The 21,095-nt window shown below is 35.5% G+C and overlaps 1 long non-coding RNA gene across 2 annotated transcripts; it reads left to right on the top strand.

Moving 5' to 3' along the window:
* The first annotated feature begins 41 nt into the window (after positions 1 to 41).
* On the top strand, positions 42 to 13,926 carry LOC104912035. Of its 2 annotated transcripts, none has more exons than XR_002117301.2 (4): positions 42 to 82; positions 4,618 to 4,705; positions 5,110 to 5,231; positions 12,698 to 13,926. It is a non-coding gene; the product is annotated as an uncharacterized LOC104912035 (long non-coding RNA). The 2 variants fall into 2 exon arrangements; XR_794365.3 differs by lacking the exon at positions 42 to 82 and adding an exon at positions 235 to 333.
* The last annotated feature ends 7,169 nt before the right edge of the window (positions 13,927 to 21,095 follow it).

The raw sequence follows: 21,095 nt of genomic DNA, 5'->3' as shown, positions 1-21,095 counted from the left end.
GCTTGCGCTTCTCTGCCTGCGCTTCTCTGCCTGCGCTTCTCGCCTGCGCTTCTCTGCCTGCGCTTCTCATCTCAGCGTTGTGGTAAGGCCGATCCACCATCAATTTCACATTCTCTCTCCTTATAAAATTCTGTTGATACCGTATTTAGTAAATTACTTTGTTTTACCTCAGTATTGTTGCCACTGTTTTCAATTATTTCGGGGTCCCTTATTTTCTTTTTTTTTCCCGGGGGCGCGGATCCGCGGATCCCTCCGCCCTTCTAGTCACGGAACCGGGCCGAACCAGCCCGTAAACCGTTGACACCTACAAAGTGAGACATGAGAACGCAAAAGGTTGGGTTTCTTTTTGCTCTTTGTTTTAAAATGGTGCTTATACATAGATATATTATTCAGAAGTGATGATAATTATGAGCATGCTACTGCATAAACTGATCTTTGCAGAATTAGAAACAGTTTGGTTGCTTAATCTTAACAATAAAGTCTAGTACATAAAAAAGATTAATCTTAAATTGTATGTGTGTGGCTACAATAAATTTTATTATATCTTGTCTAAAACATTTTCTTTAAGTTTATATCATATTTTCCCAAAATTTATAGTTGATGCTGCATTCAAGTTTATTTTACTATGGACTGACTTTAAAAAAAGAAAGGGATGCGATTCCTTATATTTTATGAAATACCTCAAGAAGTTTGGATTAGACTGCTTCAGTTGTTTCTTTGATAACTATGCCTATAAAAGATGTATTTTCAGAATGTTTTAACTCAATTTTTTTTGGCTCAATCTGTACTCATATAAGTTGAAGCTAAATGCTTCAGACTTAAATGTGACTTACAGACCTTGCCAAGAATAGCAGAACAGCTCACCTTTGAAGTAATGGGTTTGAGGTTTATTAACTTAAGAATATTTTCAGGCAACATGCCAGAATTTGTTGACAGTACTCTTCATACCACTTGGGGTATGAGATGCTTTTACTTATACCTTTTTAAAGTGTTGAGGTACGTGTAGAAAAATAAAAAATAGGATGGTTCATTTGATGTCTTTGTTAAACAAGATGTCTTAAGGGATATGTATTAGGAATACTTCCTCTTAATTTTCTTGAGCATCTATTGTATTTTATCTGTTATTTTCTCCTTATAATCAATGAATATACGGATCTTATAATTAAGAAATACACAAGAAAGTTAGGCTAAACAGGTTATCACACTAAAGAAGAATGATGGAAAGCTTACCCTTGTTCTGAGCTCACTGAGAAGACTGCAAGAGGAGCAATCTCCAAAAAGAGATCCTTCCTCCTTGGTACTCTTAAATGGGATCTAGGAGAGGAGGAGCAAGGCTCTACCCCTTCTGGTAGCACAGGTGAATTGTCTTCACCTGTGCTCCTAGGGCTGACTCATTGCTCACCTCAGGTGGTCAATCAGAGGTTCAGGCTGTGATTCAGCAGTTCCCATATAGCCCTTTTATTTCTTGGCAAATTAAATGGAAAGAAAAACAAACCAACCAACCAGATAATAATAAAGTAACAGAGAGAAGAAAAAATATACGATGTGAGACAGCTGAGCAAATCAACACTAAAACAAATTTTTCCAAGCTCTTTCCTTTTCTTTAAGTTATTAATGCTAAGTTTAAAATTCCTAACTCAGGGTTTTCACTACTGTTCAGGATCTACCACCTGAGCAAACAGAGATCATTTTAAGTGGAGGAGAGGCAGAAAGTAGAACAGTGATCGAGTGGAGAAGAATGGGAGGAATTAAAAAAGTACAATAGAGAGACCGCACACAGGGAAGGAAAGAAGAAGCCTCAGTTGATAGCACTCAACTAAACTTATTCACCGTATATAATTAGTACAATCAGACCTCTATGTCTTCTTGTGTAAAATGATATGATATCTATCTACTGCTGTAAAGTGCTTTGAGTCTTATGGTTTAATGCTCCTAAAGGAGCATTAATCACTGAGGCGCAAAAGATGATGAATTATACACCAGCCAGTTAAAATAGCCTGATTTTCAATTGCTTGTTTATCTTTTGGTGGATTAAACACTAAATGAAGAAGTTAGAAACGTGTTGACTGAATTCATAATAATACAGCAAACAGCGGTAGAATATCAACAGAGTTGAGGTTATTTTCAGAGCCCACACGATAAATCTGTGTGCTCATCTGCTTGGTTTGTAACAATGTTCTTATTAATTAGAAGAGCGTATTCTCTTTAAGCAGACGGAACAGAGATTAATGATATCTGAAACTGCCATATTAGAGGCATTTTTATAGTGACCAGTTCATTTCTTCACTAAGTGCAGTAGAAAATGGACATTGATGACAGATGATCTGAGGTCCATTTGAAAGCTGCAGCCAGCGTTGCGTATTGTCTGCTTTTATTTCAGACAAGAGGTCTGAAATAGGGGAGAACATTCGGAGTCTTAAATGAATTTAGCATACTATTATGGTAAATACAAAAACACTTCATCATCTTTTGAGGTTTTTCAAAAATCCAACATCTTAAAATTGATCCGGAGATATTTAACAGCACTTTTCTGACAATTTTCTTTATTTCAGTTTTCAGCTACATCTGATGAAGATAAAACAGTAATTTTGCAAAGTATATTGATTGCAATTTCATGTTATATTTCACTCAGAGTAGGAGAAATGAAAAATAACAATATTTTCCTTTTGTTTAATTCTCCCTTACATCCATGTTAGAAATATTTGACTACCACACATAAAATTCACATCCCTGAGTACTGAAACTTTCTGAAAGATCTTTATGTCATTAAAGCTATGCTTGATACTACCCTTGTAGTTAATGGTCTGTTAGATACTCTTTTATGTCCCTATTTTAGAGGCTTTATAACTTCAGGACAAAATTCTTTGCAATCTGAAGCTAAGCATATAGAATAGCAGTCCAGGAAGAATTTTATGAGGCACATACTCAAGCCTTCTATGAAACAAATTTTAAATAAAGACTTCTTTTTGTGCTCATAGCTAAAATCAAAGATTAAAAAGAATTTTATTGGCAGCTATCTGTAATAACTTTTTCACAGTAAAATGACTTTAATATAATAAAACAATTACACTTCTGAATAAAAAAGAAAAACCATTTTTGCTACAAAGAACTCTGTGTATGCTGATCTTTACTATTACCACTTCGTTAAATGTTACAAAAGAGGTGAAAACTGAAAAAAAAAAACAAACCAACAACAAAAACCAAACCAAACCAAACAGTTTATGCCCCAAATTATTTCTAAATTAAAAGAGACACAAACAGACACAAAGCACTGCAAACTATTCTACATGCATTAATCAGAAAGAAGCTGGCAAGACAGAGAGAGGGGAACAAATAAAGAAAGTAGCATTAGCATTTTGCTGAAACACAGTAATGTGATTTTGAAGCTCCTGCTCTGTTGTACCCACTTTCTGTCCTTGGATAGTTTTGTGGTGAAGTAGTGCACTATGCTCTTTGGAGGAAACCAAACGAGGAATTCTGCTTTGTGAGTGCACCATAAATGCCATCGTTCCAATGGGACTGTGAGCATACAGAACTATGATGGGTGCTTTAGAAAACTGAGCTGCACACACTGTAGGAATGCCCAACATGGAAAAGCAGACTAAAACTGGTCTGAAGGCTCCTGGAGTGGTAATGGTTTCCAGCCCAACTCTGCTCCTCCAGTGCAGGTACCACACATGCAGTCTTGACCCACCTCCCACTGCTGAGCAGCCCCTCTAGCTGTTCCTCACAGATACATCAACAGATTTATTATCTCTGGTTGAAATGACATTTCAGATCGTAAATAAAACTAATTTAATCCAGATTTGTATATGCTCATTAAGCCAGCAATCCTAAAACATGGAAGTAAATACCTAACTAGACCTACTGAAACTAATAGAATTGCACATGTTAGTAATCTTATATATATATATATATTTGTATATTCTGCGTTACCAAGAACACCAAGTACTTAGGACAAACTGCAAAAAATTACGTTCCAGTAATGTAAGCTTATTTTTTTTTTAATGCACACATTAACAGAGTACCACCAGTTCCTGTTAAAAGAAAAATCTTTTCACAGAAACTTAAATAAACTCTTAATTTGATCACCGGCATTGACTCAATATACAAAGCATTTCTCAGTACACCAATTTTAACACAGCGATGCAAACATCTCAAAAGTACTCTAACTGGCAAAATGAAACTTAACTGCATTGTTAGATAATAGGTGATTGGATTAAAATGCTTATAAACATCTGTGTCATGTTGGAGTCTTTTTTCCTTTAAATATCTGAAATAAGAAATTTTTATCAAATATCCTGACATTTTGAGTTACACAATGCAAGCGTGCAATTTCGTTACATAGAGTCCAACCTAAATAGCTGATATATCCATCATCATTACCAACTCAAAGAGTGCTTATTTTCATTGGATGGAATTTAGTGCTCACTAAGGTGACAGAGATACAATCTGGACTTTTGCACAGAAGTTGCAGTGGGACACAAGGATGTCCCTCCTTATTTTGTTGTGGAATTATGAGTCTGTGCTATATTTGTCGACATTTTGTTGAATTGAAGCCTGAGAATGTTCCAAGCCTCTACTAAACTTTTTTTTTTTTTTTTTCTGTCATCATAGGCACAGAACTACATCTCTGGAAACAATAATGCAGCTATTACTGCCATCCATCCCTTTGGTTTAGAAGACAGGAGTCCTCCAGCTGCAGGTAAGGAGTTCTCTCAACTCTGGCACTGACTGTTATTGATTACTCTGTCCACTTATAGCCCCTCTTACTGATCTCATTTCCCTTACCTTACAATACAGAGTGCTTTGGTTGCACAGTATCCACTTCCAGCACTGCTAGGCTTACAACCTCAATTTCCAGTAGAGCAAGTCCAAATTTTATTGACTTCCAACCAGAACAAGCATTCCTAATTTATGAAATTGTATTTAAGACACTTGGATAACAACACAGCTACCTCATTTTGTACTATTCAGTCTTCCTAAATGATGTAAGGAAAAGCACAGTAATGTATATGTAAAAGAAAAAAAACTGTTCAGTTAATATAAGTTTAGGAATTCCCAGAGATGCTGACTTAGCAACTTTTTGTGGATGTTATTAATTTTCAGCTGACAAGCAGCATTGAAACTCGGAGTGGCAAATGTTTGCAAAGCAGTATTTCTCTGTGTAAGTTTAGTGGGCATCAAAAGCTTTGGTCTGACACCTTCTGGAGACCTGAGCCTCTCTACAGGTAAATGAAATTAATTGCGTACCCAGTTAGACTTCAGCATAAGCTTTAATGGTTTAATTATGCTGCTATATAAAGATTCCCTTCTTTCATTTCACCTCATTCTACCCCTAGAGCTTGTTTTTCTTCATGCAACAAAAATGATTAACCTACAGGTTTTTTCTTCTCCTTACAAAGATTTCTAATTTTTTCCTTGTTAGAAAACATCATTTCTTAGAACCACCTGTCCATTGCTTCCAAGTATTTTCAGTGAAGTCCAAATCATACCTGGAAACTCTATCAAATTATCCATGGCTATGCACACCCTACAGATCTGAATGGTTTTGAGCATTTGGATTCAGATGCCTTTAATATTCTATCCCAAAGTTCCACCAGGTTCTTAGGTGCAGAGAGGAAAGCATTTCTTGCTAGCTGTCCCCAGAGAAATAAGTGGAGGCAGGAGAGAGGAAAGACTAAGACTTTTTTGTACTTTCTCCTATCTCCTACAATCTCCTCTAAATACTACAGATTTTTTATCTTTCCTTAAACACACAGGCTCTGCCCACCTTACAGAGCCCCCAACAGGACCCTCATCTCCACCTTATGACTAACACCTCTCAGGATACTTCCTTCTCCTAATTTCTGTGTTCCCTAGCACTTTAGCTGGGCAAAAGGCACATACTGCTGCCAGTCTGTGACCGCCTTGTTTGGTTGGTGTTGGGGTTATGCTGATGGTTTCCTCACACATCCCCTAATGGGGTGCCTGGTTGGAGTACAGACCAGCTGAATGCTTAGCTGCCTTGGATTCGCTCTCACAAATTCACGTCTCCCTCCTCCAAACAGTTGTCAAGTTTCCCGAGAATTGTTAGAAATAAAGCACTTTTGGACTTTCTAATCCAAGTTAACAGGTTGCAGTTGGAGATTGGGTTCAGAAATTACTACTGAGAGTCAGCAGAGTATTTGCCCAAGGGTATTTTTTCAGGCCACTAAGCTAAAAGGTGATGCTAGAAGCAGTGGAATTGCTTTCAAGGAAGGAAAGCGAGCATGGCAATGAACTGTTTTTCAATACTGTGATAAAGAAAGTGCCAGCTTTCTCTCTTTATACTGCATTCAGGTTGCTCAGCTGAGAAGTGAACTGAGCAATGGATGGCAAGCTGCAGTAATAGAAGCCTCACACTGTGCAAATACCATTGTTACTTTTTTGATGTTTCAGCTGTCTATCCAAATAAAATCATCCAGTGAGAATGAACATGAGGAACCATATGGTATGTAAATCAGGAGCAGGAGGCTTATGCTAGACAAACTTCTCTCTCTCACCTTTCCTTTCTTTCTTCCTAAGCTGACCTTAAACATACTTGGAAACAAAAACTGTTTATCAACTATGTGCTTATAAATAAGAAATAATAAGATGTAGTCCAATAAGGCCACTATCTTCTTTTTTATTTATATATATATATTTTTTAAGTGAGAATTAACCTAAATAATACCTCAAGATTTCTCAGCTCTGTATATGTTTTCCTAGGATGGAGGAATCATATATGCAATCAGTACAGAATATTTCTGAAGAGGTATTGAGGGTACAGCTCATCCAAGTAATACAGACATAGCTCAGTAATCTTTGAAGTTAATAACTTGGTTTTTCACAACACTACTGGTCACCAATTTCGAAACGATTTGAGCTGAAATTGCTCATTCGTATTTTAGGTAAATGTTTTGTTAGCTATCCCTAATGAGTATCAGTAAGCAGGACTTTAGTTTGAAAACTTTGATTAATAGCATATATTAAAAAAAAAGCTTGCATAGGTTTAAGAAGGAAAAAGGCATAGGAAGTCTATAACAATATTCATCACAAAGGAAGATTTCACTCTCATTTTCTACCTTTTTAATAACTTGGAGCATCAAAAGAAGAGAAATGCTACGTTATACCTGAGGATAGAGTCACAGGACAGGAATCATGAAAAAGCTCAGCAGCTTAATAAGTTACTGACAAACCCATGCTCTTTTTTACATGGAATGATAAACCATGTAAAATGGTTTTAGGTGGCCATACTATATAGTGGTTTTAGGTGGCCATACTTTAATTACACTGTTCTTCTACTTAGTAGCTCAAGCCACCTGGGAATGTCTAAATATGCATTCCAGCTTCCAAACACAGACAGTTCTTAACTCCACTGCAGAATGTCAATACAAGTAATACATTTCAATATAACCATGCTCCACATTAATTATGTGAATTAGAAATATATCACTAAGTTGTTAAAATAAATTAGCGTATGAGAAACAAGATGAATCAGCTAACAGAAAATCTGTCTCATGAATGTCAGCTCTGGAAAACACCGCCTAATCTAACGTTACTACTCGAGCCAGAAAAGATCTTGCTTAGGTTTACATCTTGGTGATTCACTTTGTGGAAGGAAAAATAATTGATTCTGCTCTTTCACAGAAAAGCAGTATGTGCAGTGTCATCAGTACGTCAACAATTTACAATTGTTTTACTGCACAAAAGATCTTCAAATCAATTTCAAAGGCTGTACGTTTGAAAAGCAGCCAGCTGGTTATTCAGAACTTCGAATGTGATTGCCTTTATGTTACCAAGCAAGCAGATAGACAACTAAACATAAAGGGAACATTTATACCAGCTAATTAGGAAACGCCATTGTCATGCTAAACAAAAATTATTTCCACACAGTTGGGCAGACCTTAGCAGACCCACCTCACAGTTAAATATTACTTCCAAAAAAAAACATACAAATTTCCATTCTTCTTTCAACATATTTGTTTGCTGAAAATAATCTGGCTTTCAGATGACTATCTAAACGTGTCACAACAGGCAACATAAGGCAACAAAATGCTTATTTTCCTCAAATGCTGTAATAAGACATTTGCTCAAGTCTGGCAAAAGATTCAGAGATATGTTCTGTTCTGCAAAATATACTCATGGTGCAGTGCAGCTTCATGAAAACAAAACAACTCTGTCTCAAATCAGTAGACCCATGTCAGCACGGGGCTGTACCGAAAGTAATAATATGTGTCTCTTACTGCAGCTGTCTCATCACCAGCATTCATGATAACTTGTTTACTGAGAGAACTGAATAAAGAAAAACATATTTTTAATATTTTTAATTCCCTCCTTGGAAAATCTTGAGTAAATGAGAATGCCACCAGAGAGCAAGAAGGCACATGGCATGACAGAAAGAAAACCAGTCCTAAGCCCTATGCGAGTTGGTATCTCTGTTCATGCAAGCATTTGTTCATTGTAAGTGACCCAGGCTTTGACAATCAGCAGCAGTATTTGAGCACTATTCCAAGCTGGGCCTGAATCCCTTGGAGGTCTTCTCTTCAGCCCATATATTTTTCACCTAAACAGTTTGTAGGATCTCAAGCAGAATAGCAAAGAAAAAATTAAAGAAAGTGTTTAAATCCTATTCTTGCACTTATTTTTCATCCTATGCATAGGATTTGGCTTGCAGTGCCTCCTGTTCTCTGAATTACCCAGTCTTCTCACCACAGTCCAAAGACTAACTGCACCCTCATTCTAGTCAACAAGATCAGCTTTTTGTGATCCCTCTGTTCCTGAAACTATTACAAAGCCCATTCACCTGTGTGCTGCAAGACTGCACTTTCTATAAGAGTACTACAAGGGGCCAGGTCTCTGTTTTAAGCTTTGAACATCTGACTTCAAATTTCACATCAGAAGTCCTTGTGTGTGGCTTTGCAATACAGATACTGAAGTGTTGCTATGGCTAACAGGGACATCAGTGTGCCCACAGGTGTGCTTTACTGACTTACCATCCGTAGGGGACAAGTTGGATACGCTGATATCCAAGTCAGCACAATTTGTGTTTTGCTGATCATGAAAAAAAACATTTTCATGGAGCAGGCAACAAGGTTCTAATGTGACCTGAATTGTTATACCTTACTTAGAGAACGCATCAACACATCACCTCAAAAGCATGTCTGGATTGCTTCTAAGGAGCATCATTTGGAAGATTGTCATAAAAGCGGATTGGATCCAACAAAAACCTAGTTTGTGCCTTGTTGTTCCCCCCCAACATTCTGTTCATTTTCTTTAAAAATATTGATATTTTACAGAATATTCCATCTATCTAAAAAGACAAAAGCATTAATGCTTTCAACAGATTTTCAGTCAGAGTTCTTCATAAAATATAATGAAGCACACTGAGTTTTCTCTGAAAAGCTGAAGAATTTCTGAAGAATTGATCTTTTCCATGCAGTAATCTAGTTATTTTCACCATCAATAGATTATCCAACATATAAATTAAATCTTTAATTATTTGACAGGAAAAGATTTCTTTGTTGCATAAGTGCAGTAGAAACAAAGGCTATCCTATGAGTACCACTGAAATTGTAATACAGCAAATACAGAAACAAAGCAAATACTGTTAAAAACAGATCTTTGCCACTCTTAAGTCAGCATAGTGTTCCTAAATTATGATTTCATTTTGCATTGTATATAGAGAGTTGTTAGAAGAAAAACATGCACTGAAATTAAAGAAGCATCAGTGCAGAAATCTAAGAATTTAATTTGAGGAAAATATTCAGATAACAAATTTCATGTTGTTCATATGAAAATAGGTTAAAAAAAACAACACAGAGATGTAGTGTCAGAGCATTAGAATGGGGGGAGAGAAGAGTGGAAATGCAGGCATGATTGAGATCGTGATAAGCTCCAAGTGGCTCTGATGGTACAAGCTTGTTTAACACAAAGAACAGAAGTGCAATTCATACGCCTGAATAAGCCAGCTAATCTTGTTAGGATATGCATTCATGTAAAATTAGTCTCTGCATCTCTGTCTGAAAGAAGCACTTAGACCTTTTTAATTTTTATAGCCTATGGCAGTAAACGATTGTAATCATTTAGCAATCATGATCTTCGCTATTCAGATCTGTTCTTAAAGCTGCTACAGTCCCCACTTCCAACCCAACAATGGCCAACGTGAACTCATTTGTTTTGACTCTCTATGTGCTATGTTTCACATTATCGGAATACAGTTCTGCATTAAAGCTTCCTGACAGAGATCTAACACACACGCTGCGTCAGCTACAATTCCGTCCATCACATAAAATAGCCTGATAAACAGTGGCAATGTAGAAAGCCTGCTGCCCGAAATCGCAACGTGATCACATAATTATTGACCATATTCTCTTGACCTTTCTATTACTAGTTCAGGGCCCCATCTTACGATTATTCAATGATTCTGTTATGAAAGACTTCAGTACAAATTACACATTTTAAATAAAAACATTTATTCAAGAGCACTGTGTGTCACAGTAGCTTAAAATAAAATCTATCTGGGGAATCTAAGTGCTTATTATTACAGTAGCTGTGCTGCTGGGCTTCTGTAGATTATCTGTCCCGTGAGAGTTCAGCAATGGGGTGGAAAAAAAGTAAGTAGCTGAATAAGCAAAATCTTCTTGAAAGTTTCAGAGCAACTTAAAACTAGCCATAGTAAAACAAACTAATATCTTGCAAAACTGCATTAAACTGAGTTACTCTGAATACTTGCAAATACAAACTATACTAGCTATTGTAACAGAGAATGCTTCCCAGCTGGAATCTAATTATAAATAGAAATCTATTACTCCAAGTGTTTTAAGTACCTTTTGTATACTCACTGTGAATACTAAGGTACAAATAATTAGGATTGGCAGGTAAATGTCTCCACTGAATTTAAATGAACGGATTAATATAGCTTCTAAACTTATATATAATCTCTGTATTAAAAAGCTGAGAGCCAGATGGGTGCCTCTCATAGCAATGATTCCAATGGAAAGATGGGACAATCTACATTCACAGAAGTCAATGAGAAGATTCCTCAGTGAACCCAGGAGGTCAGTAGTCCAAAGTAATTGAACAATATGTTTATTGAATATCAACACTTTTATTGCCTTTCCCTACTGTACTGAATCACACTTCTTTATCTGTTACTCCGTTTGTACAGGCAGATATGAAGCATCATAGTCAACTTGTGCCAAGATTATTCTGTTATCTTAAAGATCTGATCAGAGAGCAATAAAACAAAGTTAGTCTACCTTAAATAGAAATGAAGCCATGAACAAGAGTTCCATTTGGTTGTTGTCTTCAGGCTGCCCTTGAACTTTTGACTCTTTTCTACTGTAGGTTGAGGAAAATTTTAACAAATGTAAAATTGCTGCTTTGAGAGAGGAAGAGAGAATTAATCTGAGGCTCCAAACATTTAGGGAAATCTGACTGCATGGCAAATGGATGTATGATCAATAACAGAGAGAGAAACACATTATACAAACATATTGAGAAATATTCCAGATGTCAGCAACACTGAGCATCAGACATCAGACAACAACAAATGCAAGAACATGTTCATTCTTTGATGTTCAATTCCACTTTAGGGCTGATGGTTGTTGCTATTCTCTTCTAGCATATAATATTTGCTAATACAAATCTGGATATTGTGCTTTTTCCAATAGTATTTTGCTAGTGACATAAAAAGTTAGCTATGTTAAAATCCAACATTTCCTCACAAGTATTTATTACTAAGGATAAAGTTGAGCTGAATGCTTCTGAATCTATAGAGTCATCATAATAATGTTTTATGGAAGAAAAAACTCGATAGACCATATAGTGAAAAATAGTTTCATGGAAAATATAAAACTGCTAAATCTGATGGCTATTAAAAAAGAACAAGTCCAGCGTTTTTTCATGAAGTTTACAATATTTGGATAATAAAAACTGCTGAATTTAAGAGCACCTTAAATATTTCCAAATACTATATGAGAATTTGAATTAATTCCAGATTCCTTCTGATCTTTCAGATGAATAAGAGAAGTCCCAGATGAATAAGCAGGAGGATGTCCTAGAACCATGATATATGCAGGGAAATCACAGCAGCAAGTTAAGCTATCTGTAGAGGCTTTGATGCTCACAGTGCCTCTCAGCAAACAACTATTGAGAATACCAAAGAAATGCAGGCTAAGACCAATTCACAGAATTTGAAGCCCCAAAGTAAATGAGATTATAATGTTGCCATTATGATGCAATGAAATGGGAGTGCTAGCATGTATTTCTAATAAAAACAGATTAAGGAATTTTGTTTATACAAATGGAAGAATCTGAGTTAAAACAGAAGTAATTCTATCCTTTGCAAGAACTCTCTTATTTCTTGCAGGTGAAAAACCTGTAAAACGTATTCCACCAAATACTGCAACATATCGTCTGATTAAGGTCCTCTACTTGGACAGACAGTAAAAGGTGAAACACAAAAATTATATTAAAGCAGAATGATCAAAGCCTTGTCTCCTTTGGGGGTGTGGGTTCCGTCTGCTGATTCCTCGCTTTCCTTTAATGATAACAAATTCCCCAGTGTTCTCTTTGCCAGTCTGGTCCGCACTCCATGACTGAACTAGGATGGGTTTCTGTCCTTTACCTATGCCACTGACTTTCCTGACATTTGTAGAACTGAATTCATTTTATAATTTCTTTTCTTGTCCAGTATGTGTCGCACTGGCCAATGGATTACAAATTTTAGGAGGACACAGGAAGAAGAGAAAGATCACATTGCCTCTGTTTCTTTAGGCAAAAATTCATGAGAACACTCTATGAAGTCATACATTAGGTATTATTCCTTGAAATAGTCACAGTTCCTCTCATCAGTGATATTCCAGAGTTGGTCATTCAGAGTGACAGGAAACTGCTTGAAGTTTGAAACTTGTCCTGACAGCCTGAGCAACGATACCAGCCCATGTCTGCCTAACAGCAAAGGTCTGAACTGACAGAGCCTGACCCCTACCACTACTGTGCTGCAGGAAGCTACAAGACAGCTGGAACAGTCTACAAGCATATAAAAGCCTCTCAGTACAAATCAGATGTTCTGTGCAAAAAAGCCCCACATTTCGGCTCTGTGAATGGAAACCTCTCTGCTTGTGTATCTACTGTGTACATACACTACAAAAGATCTATAGAAATCACAGAATAGAAACCTTTAAGTTATGGCCAAATACATTTAATATTAATATTTGATATTTAACACATGAAGCACATTCATTCAACAGTGTATTTCCTAATCCTACTGGCATTTGTTGCTCAAGAGGGGTAGAATTCCCAGATTTTGCTGTAACCAGATGAAACACCCGTACGCTTGCCTTTCTGCCACCAGCATTCTTCTGCCTGCATTGATTTATCAAACAATGCAAGCTGGTAGCAATATTCCACATATGTTCACTTTGTGTAATCCTCAAAAAACAAAGGAGCTCAGATGTGTGAACAAAGTGAATGTAATTCCTGCATAAACCATTTGCAGTATTTTTTCTTTCTGAGTAGTAAGCAGAAATGCTGGCTTTGCTTCCGGATTTCTGGTTATCTTCAGTAAGATCATAATCAATCTTATTCTTTGTGTAAATCTAAAGCATGGTTTTGAATAGAAAAAAAAAGCAACACATAGAAAAAAAAAGCATAGGAAATAGCAAAAGCAGTATTCCCTGCACAAGAATATAGATTTACAGTGACATATATTGTCTCAGCTTTTCTCTAAGACAACAAAATCATATTCAAAGATAACAGGGCATAGAGTGAACCTAAATCTCTATACTGTGTATGTCTCTAAGAACAAGAGGAACAACACATTGCTCTGTTTTAAAAAATCTGAAATGCCATATGAATAACTAAAAGAAAATTAGTTCAATTTCTGACACCACTAATTTTAAATAAATAAATCACAGCATCATTCTGGTGCAATTAAGGTTAGCTAAGTATATGCTGCCGCCATGCAAATAACAATAGCAACACACAGACAGCTGGGGAAGGATGTGGGAAAGGTGAGAGTACAGTTGTGTGGAGCACAGGAATGGATAAAGCATCTTGGATGTGAGTGAACTCAGTCTGATTCCTGGAAAATATAACTGCATGGCTTGGCTGTACTGAGCATTGAAGAAAAAATGGTGCATTTATAAGGATTCGAACAACATATAAAAATGATATGTTAAAAAAGTGATAGTTACCTTCCATGAGCAAACAGTAAAATTGTGTATTTAGCAGTGAGCAAACAGAATGTTGCAGTACAATGCATTGGAAAATATGCCTTTTTTTATTATATATGAAAAGTGAATCACAAGTTTGGAAGAAAAATCATCAAAGCCAAAACACTGAAAATAACAACCACCGTATCCCAACAGATGGCCAGGTGGCAATATAACGCTTAGTTAATTTTGTAATGAGGGCACGAAACGTTTTGTGCCTATCTAATCACCTGATGAAAAAAACCTTCCCCCCAACAAGACCCAAACTTAAGAGTTATTCGTATGTATATATCAGTGCCTATCTTCTGGGTAGATCTGTTCTTAACTCACGTACTGTATGTTAAGGTACATTTTATGAAACTTAAACGATAACATTTCATTCAGCTACAATAGAGGCACAAAGAGTACAATAACAGTTAGCATCCTGCCTACCAATGAATAATGTGATCATTTTCAATGACATCAGTGTTTTTTTTATAGTGCTGTTATCATTGTCTGTAATATATGTGAAAGTATGTCTGATATTGACGTGAAAGGTGGTGAGGGCGTCAGTCCAGAGAGAGAAGCAAAATCCAATACTCACGGACGTCATTAGGAATTTATACATGTATTTTCATAAATTTGGGACAGTAGTATGATACATAATTCTCTGTCTTATAATAACCTCAAAGAAACTTGGTTTCAGTTTTGGGCAATTGATAAGAGGAACTGAGTAAGCAGACGAACACTGACAGCAAAGGGAAGTCATTGGGAATTTGCTGCCTTTGGTACATGCATCTCGTTTTAAGGATAAACAGATCTTTAGTTTTCAGATGCAAATTTTGAAGGTTTCAAGATTGTGTGTCTCAAACTATTCATTTTCTAAGAGACACAAGACAAAATATTATCTGACACAGACTGACTCTCTGTACTAAAACAAAAATGACAATTATCGCTAAACTTAAAATGTTAAGTACCAAAAAATACCTGAAAGCTGTGAAATCTGTAACAAATATTCATAGATTTCATTTCAGAGGTTAGAATTAGAAGAAGCATATGCCAAAAGTTATACAGAACTGCACAAAACACTGCTGCAGGTATTACAATGTCTGATGCACAGGTAAGTTTCATTCGTGCTCTTTTAAAAAATGCCATGTCATTAAAAATACATATATGTATGTATACCCACATAGTGCATTGTAGAATCATTCTGAACCACTACATGATCAGATTGAAACTAAAAAAATAAAAAAATAAAAAAAATTAAACAAGACCAATAAGCACTATTGCCTATTTTCTTCAGTAACCTACAACCAAATTCACCATGACTGGAAATCATGTCAACACATAAAATGTTCAGAGTGTGCATAGTTATAGATAGAATCTGACTAAGAGGACATCTCAGATGTTTTTGTTTTAGATGTATTGATAAACATAACTGTTATTCTACAGTGGCAAAATTTGCCACAGAACTTACTCCCCTGAGAATTTTGGGTCTATTCTCCAAAAAACAATATTAATAAAGTAAAGCCACCACCTGAATGGAACAGAGAACGCTTTGATGGTTAGTGTGTAAAAGTGAGTACTGCAGTCCTTCATTTACCACATCTCCTCACACATAGTCAGGCAATCTCTACACAAACCACACTTAAAATTTTTCTGACATCTGAAGTACTGTCTGAAGGCTATATGTGTGGTTATGGATATTTCTGCTGACAATCAGACCACTCATTTTGTGTGTTTTTTGTTGTTGTTGTTGGTTTGGATGACAGGCTTATTTTGCATTTTTAACAATACAGAATACCTGTCTGTATATACAGACAGACATACAAAGTTAAGTAGTTATGATGAAAAATTTGCATCACATTATTCTCAATTTATGCTACTTTATGTAATACCCAGTTCCCATGATGTAAAATCTGGAAGCTAAGCCAAGTTTGGGGCACTGGTTTCTTCAGTGGATATAGGCATGCTACTCCAGAAAGCAATACAAGCCACCTGCCAGCCTCAGCTGGCCTTTCACACCTGTGAATGCAATCTCTCCATGTGTAGGATAGTCACTGAGACACCAAAATTGGCAGATAAATTTTTACATTCAAGCAGCTTAAATTGCAGAAGTAGATAACTGTGGGCAAAAACACATGGATAAAACAGATAACAGCCTACAGATTTGTCTCTAACATCAAACAAAATGATGGGAAGAGAGCTTTCTGCATTTTCTATTTCACCTGTACTCCTCCAAAAATGCATTTACTTCAAAGAAATATTCTTAAGTGTCCAGCTGTGTCTGAAGTTCATGTGAAGCAATTGCAACTGTTTTTTCTTATTTAAGCCATGTATTACAGTTTGCTTTTTTAATTCCTGCTTTATTCCACATTCTGTTCTGTGTACCAATATCAAGGAGACAACTTTTAAAATTAAAAGCATTAATAAAATGCCACTTGTAAATATTTTTAAATTAAAAAATGTCAAATGTAAATAACCATCTAGGGATCTGAATAGTTATTTCTTCTATTTCAAACAGCTTCCAGCCAGTGAAATATTTCTGGAGAATTAAAGGTATATCCTTTACAGATCCACTGGCAGATACTTTATAATATTTGACCTGTATTGATATCTGAAACATTTTCAAATAGTATATGCTTTTAAGTTATTTATATCCCTGTTACAAAATAACATAATGGGCATTATTCTACAATTCCCTCCCTATCGGAACTTGCTTGTTTCACGCCTACACTTTGTGTGGATATTGTCTACATAACTTGGAAATCATAGCCCATCTGTTATGGCCACACTCAATCTAGGTTTATCTGAGGTGAACCCTATATGTTCATGTAGAAATTTAGAGTGGTTAATCATCCCCAGTTTCCCATTTCACTTCCCACATAGTCCCTGGGAAGTAGGGCAAGTGTTCTCTTGGCACAAGATGTTAATACTGCACTGCAGCAATTTCTCTCCTCCACCTCACCAAGTTGCATTGCACTGTCAATCCTCTAAACCCTTTGTATGGTCATTTACACACTCAAGATGTAGTTTAATCTTTAATGATTATTATATACCAACAGTGTACTCAGGCAAAGCATTACTATATAGAGTCATCAATCTAGAGAAATTCTGTTGACAACAGAGTTCAACTATAACAGCCAAAAGACAGAGGCTTAACCTTTTAGAAGTGCCAATTTAAACAAAAACACAACACAGCAGTGATGTGTTTCTTAAGAGCATACTCAAGTACTGATGAAATAGAACCAAAGAAAAATAGAAATGGACAGAAAGGAGAAACACATGTATGAGATGTGAGAGGAAAAGAAAATGGGGAAAACCATAGCTAACACTACATAACCAAAATCAGGAGGACAAAGGAAGGGAGATATAAGTTGAATTAATGTGCCTATTAAAACCTTTTTTCCTTTGTTCTCTGGCAGAATAATACTATAAGAAAATGAATTTATCACTTACTTTGAGAGGCTCCTCATGGAAAAGCTTGCCTACAGCTACTTTGTCTTCCGAAAAATCTCTGAATAAAGGGCAGATAAAGTGCGCATTCTTATATTTGCCTAAGAAAATACTAGGTGCAACTAAGCTACAGTTAAACATGAAAGAAGTGATGTTATGATATACTGTTACACATAAAGCAAGCTTTCTAGAGAAACTTAGCATTATTTTGGGGAAAGAAAAAGAGAAAAAGAGAAAGTAGAAAATGTTTACTTTCTGAGAGAATGACATTTGATATCCTGGAAAGAAAATAATTCTGAATTTGTTGTGTGTTTTCTTCATGCGTTTTTTTTTTTTTTTCTTAATTAATGATTTTTACTACTGTTAAATACAAAATGGCATCAAAACTGAAAGACACTCCTTAAACAAGGAGATTCTACTTTGAATGAAAGTACATTATAAACTCCCTGAGATGCCAGGAAGATGTATTTTTCCTTTTTTAACTACTGGGACCAGATGTACATAGCTACACCGTCTCTTCAGAGCCTTGTACTAAGTATGCTGGCCTCACACACACATAACAATGACCTGCTGCCAGACACAATGGTACTTCAATTTGCACAAGTTACTTCTTGTTATCACAAGTGCCAGCCATTCAACATCAAAGGCACCTTCACTTAGGATTCAACAAACATTTATCTTGAAGAAAGAACTCCGCAAGTATATTAATGAGATGTATTAAATATTCTTAACAGCTAAAATGAGAGTGAAACTCTGCAGAACTTCAGAAAATTGTTCATTATTATCAAAAGGACATAAGCACCACTTGACAAACTTTTATGTGAGTAAGGGGGGGTGGTGTCACAGTGGGTTTTTTTTGAGCCAAAACATTCTAATTTAACCAGACTTTAAAAACCCACTTATCATTTGATTCACTGTATTTCCCAAACAATTTTACTTTCTTACCTTTTCCGTTCACTTAATTACTAGATTGTTTTAAGAAAATATGAAGATCAAAAGCTGATTTTGCAGCACTTTGAGGTGTGAAAATCAAAGTGAATTATAAATGAAAGATGATAAGGATATCTTTTTGCTTTGTAAAAAATATATATTTATAGAATATGTTGTTTTCTCTGTTTAAAATATAATACTGTTAGGGAAAGGTGAGAACTAGAAACTGTATGGAATTCTTCAAAACACAAAAAGACGTACAGAATAGCTGTGATGTGAAGCCACGTGCACTTCATATTGTAGCAGTTGGGTATCCTAAACTTCAAAAGCTTGAAGATGCATACACATTACTGTGGTGGGGCATAACACGACCTAAATTAGAGCAAGCCACATAATTTTAAAGATCAGGGTTTCAGCATCATTAAATCAATAAGAAATATGTTAATTTTCCAAGAATAGTTGAAGTTATGCCTGTATGTTCCTTTTTTGTGTATTATCAATTTGTGCCACATTTATATGGCAAACTAGGGAAAGACATACTCTTTCTGCTCACCTTAATATAGGTTACCTCATCCCAAGTCCCACTGAGGGACTGAGGCTGAGAAACCTAATCAGAAAAATCTTGTAAACACAGACACTATCTTCTCACATAGAGAACACTGAGTGAAATACTATGAAAGGTAATGTAGGACAGCTGGTTGCCTGAGGCTTTTACCCATTATGATGAGAAAAGTAAAGCTCGTATTTTGTAGATACATACAGTGGCTCATATTGGAAACAATCAAACAAGAGAAGGAAAGAATCAAAACAAACCAACAATACTTCCCTTGTTCTTGGAATGAGAAATTCCATAAATAGCAAAAATCTGCATTAGATGTAGAAACATTGAAGGTTTGAGATCAACAATCAGGATGCAATGAGAAATTACAGCTCAAGATAGCAGCAGAAATATCACCCTGTAACATATTGGGATTAGATTCTTCATAGAAAATTCTCAAAATAACAGCATCAGACTGACCTGACTGAGATGGCAGAGGGATAAACTAGAGGAATAAACTCTTTGTAAGTCTTAGCTGTAAATGAGAACTTTATATACGTTCCTAGTGAATTTGTCACTGTACCAGCTACTAGAAAAAACTGTTTACTGTTGAGATGGCAGACTATATCTTTATATATCCTATTTTGCTAACATTACAAATAAATCACCTTATTTCTTTATGCTCTAGATATATTCTTACTTCCAATAATAATAATAATAATAATAATAAAATAATCTCAATGAAGCTGTATTACTAAAAGTGAATTTTCAGCCTGTAAATATCTTTGTCTAAACAGCTGTTTCTTAATCGTGTCTACACCATCATATTAATTTCAATTACCAATTTCCTTGTAAGCTGACATACAAAATTAAATATATACATAAATAGCAAATTTTAAGTGTTTTATTCATTTGTTACTTCAAGAGGTAAAACAATTTCACACCACTTAATAAGGTCATATTTTAGCTCAGCTCAGACTGTGCTTGATCTAAATTTTCTACTCAAAACACTAACACCCATTTTTTTAGGCACAAGGAACATGGAAAAAATAATTACATATTCAAATACTGATGATCTCTCCAGTGCTGTATTTCAACAGCATGGAAGTCCTAAACAATTCCTTTCAATTGGGTTTTCTCTCTGAAATTGTACGTTTTCTTCAAATTGTATGCTTTTACATAAAATGTATCAATGACTCAAGAGATAAGGAAAGCCAAAGTTTAGATGTAAAGTATTGGCTATGTGAAGGAAATATATTTAAATTACGTTAGCTTCATGTCTGCAAACAAACCAGTCTGAAAGCACTGGAAATATAATACATTGTCCATCTGCAGGACAAATAAATCTTCTGCCATTGGTTACAGGAATGCAAAGCTCACAAAGATGAAATAGTTACTAATTCTGATAAGTATTCTATACATGTGCTGTTATAAAAAATATGCAAATATATTTTAAAGACCTGTGAAACTGGTTCAGCAGATGGAGAACTAGAATAATTATAAAAAGATGTATTACAGAAAAATAGTAAAAATAAAACCAACTGCTCAATTTCTGGTCTGTGCAGGGTTTTCAATTTTAATTCCAAATAAGCCACCTTGCTTTGCTTGCCATTCTTACACTGAAGACAGTATCATCATATGATGGGTGTGCTGTCAGGTCCAGAACAATTAGTCTTGTTCAAATCATGAAATCAAAGAATGCAGGTGGAAGTAAAAAAAAATAAAAAAATAAAAAAATCACAAGATAGGTCAATCAATTGGATGAATATCGTGAACATAAAAATAAGCTGTGTAAAACATAAGGGGCTAGTTTTGACCCTAATTTTCTGAGATATTGAAATTTTAGCCATGATATGCAACATCAATAACATCAAAGACTATATTTATGCATTAGAGATTAAAGAATAAGAATGCTGCCACTTAAAAGCCTTTTTGAAGGATAAACAACTGAACTTACGGCTAATTACTTGTAT

This window comes from Meleagris gallopavo, chromosome 8, assembly GCF_000146605.3.
Source record: "Meleagris gallopavo isolate NT-WF06-2002-E0010 breed Aviagen turkey brand Nicholas breeding stock chromosome 8, Turkey_5.1, whole genome shotgun sequence".
NCBI classification, from domain to species: domain Eukaryota; kingdom Metazoa; phylum Chordata; class Aves; order Galliformes; family Phasianidae; genus Meleagris; species Meleagris gallopavo.
This window is presented reverse-complemented; position numbering and strand designations above follow the sequence as displayed.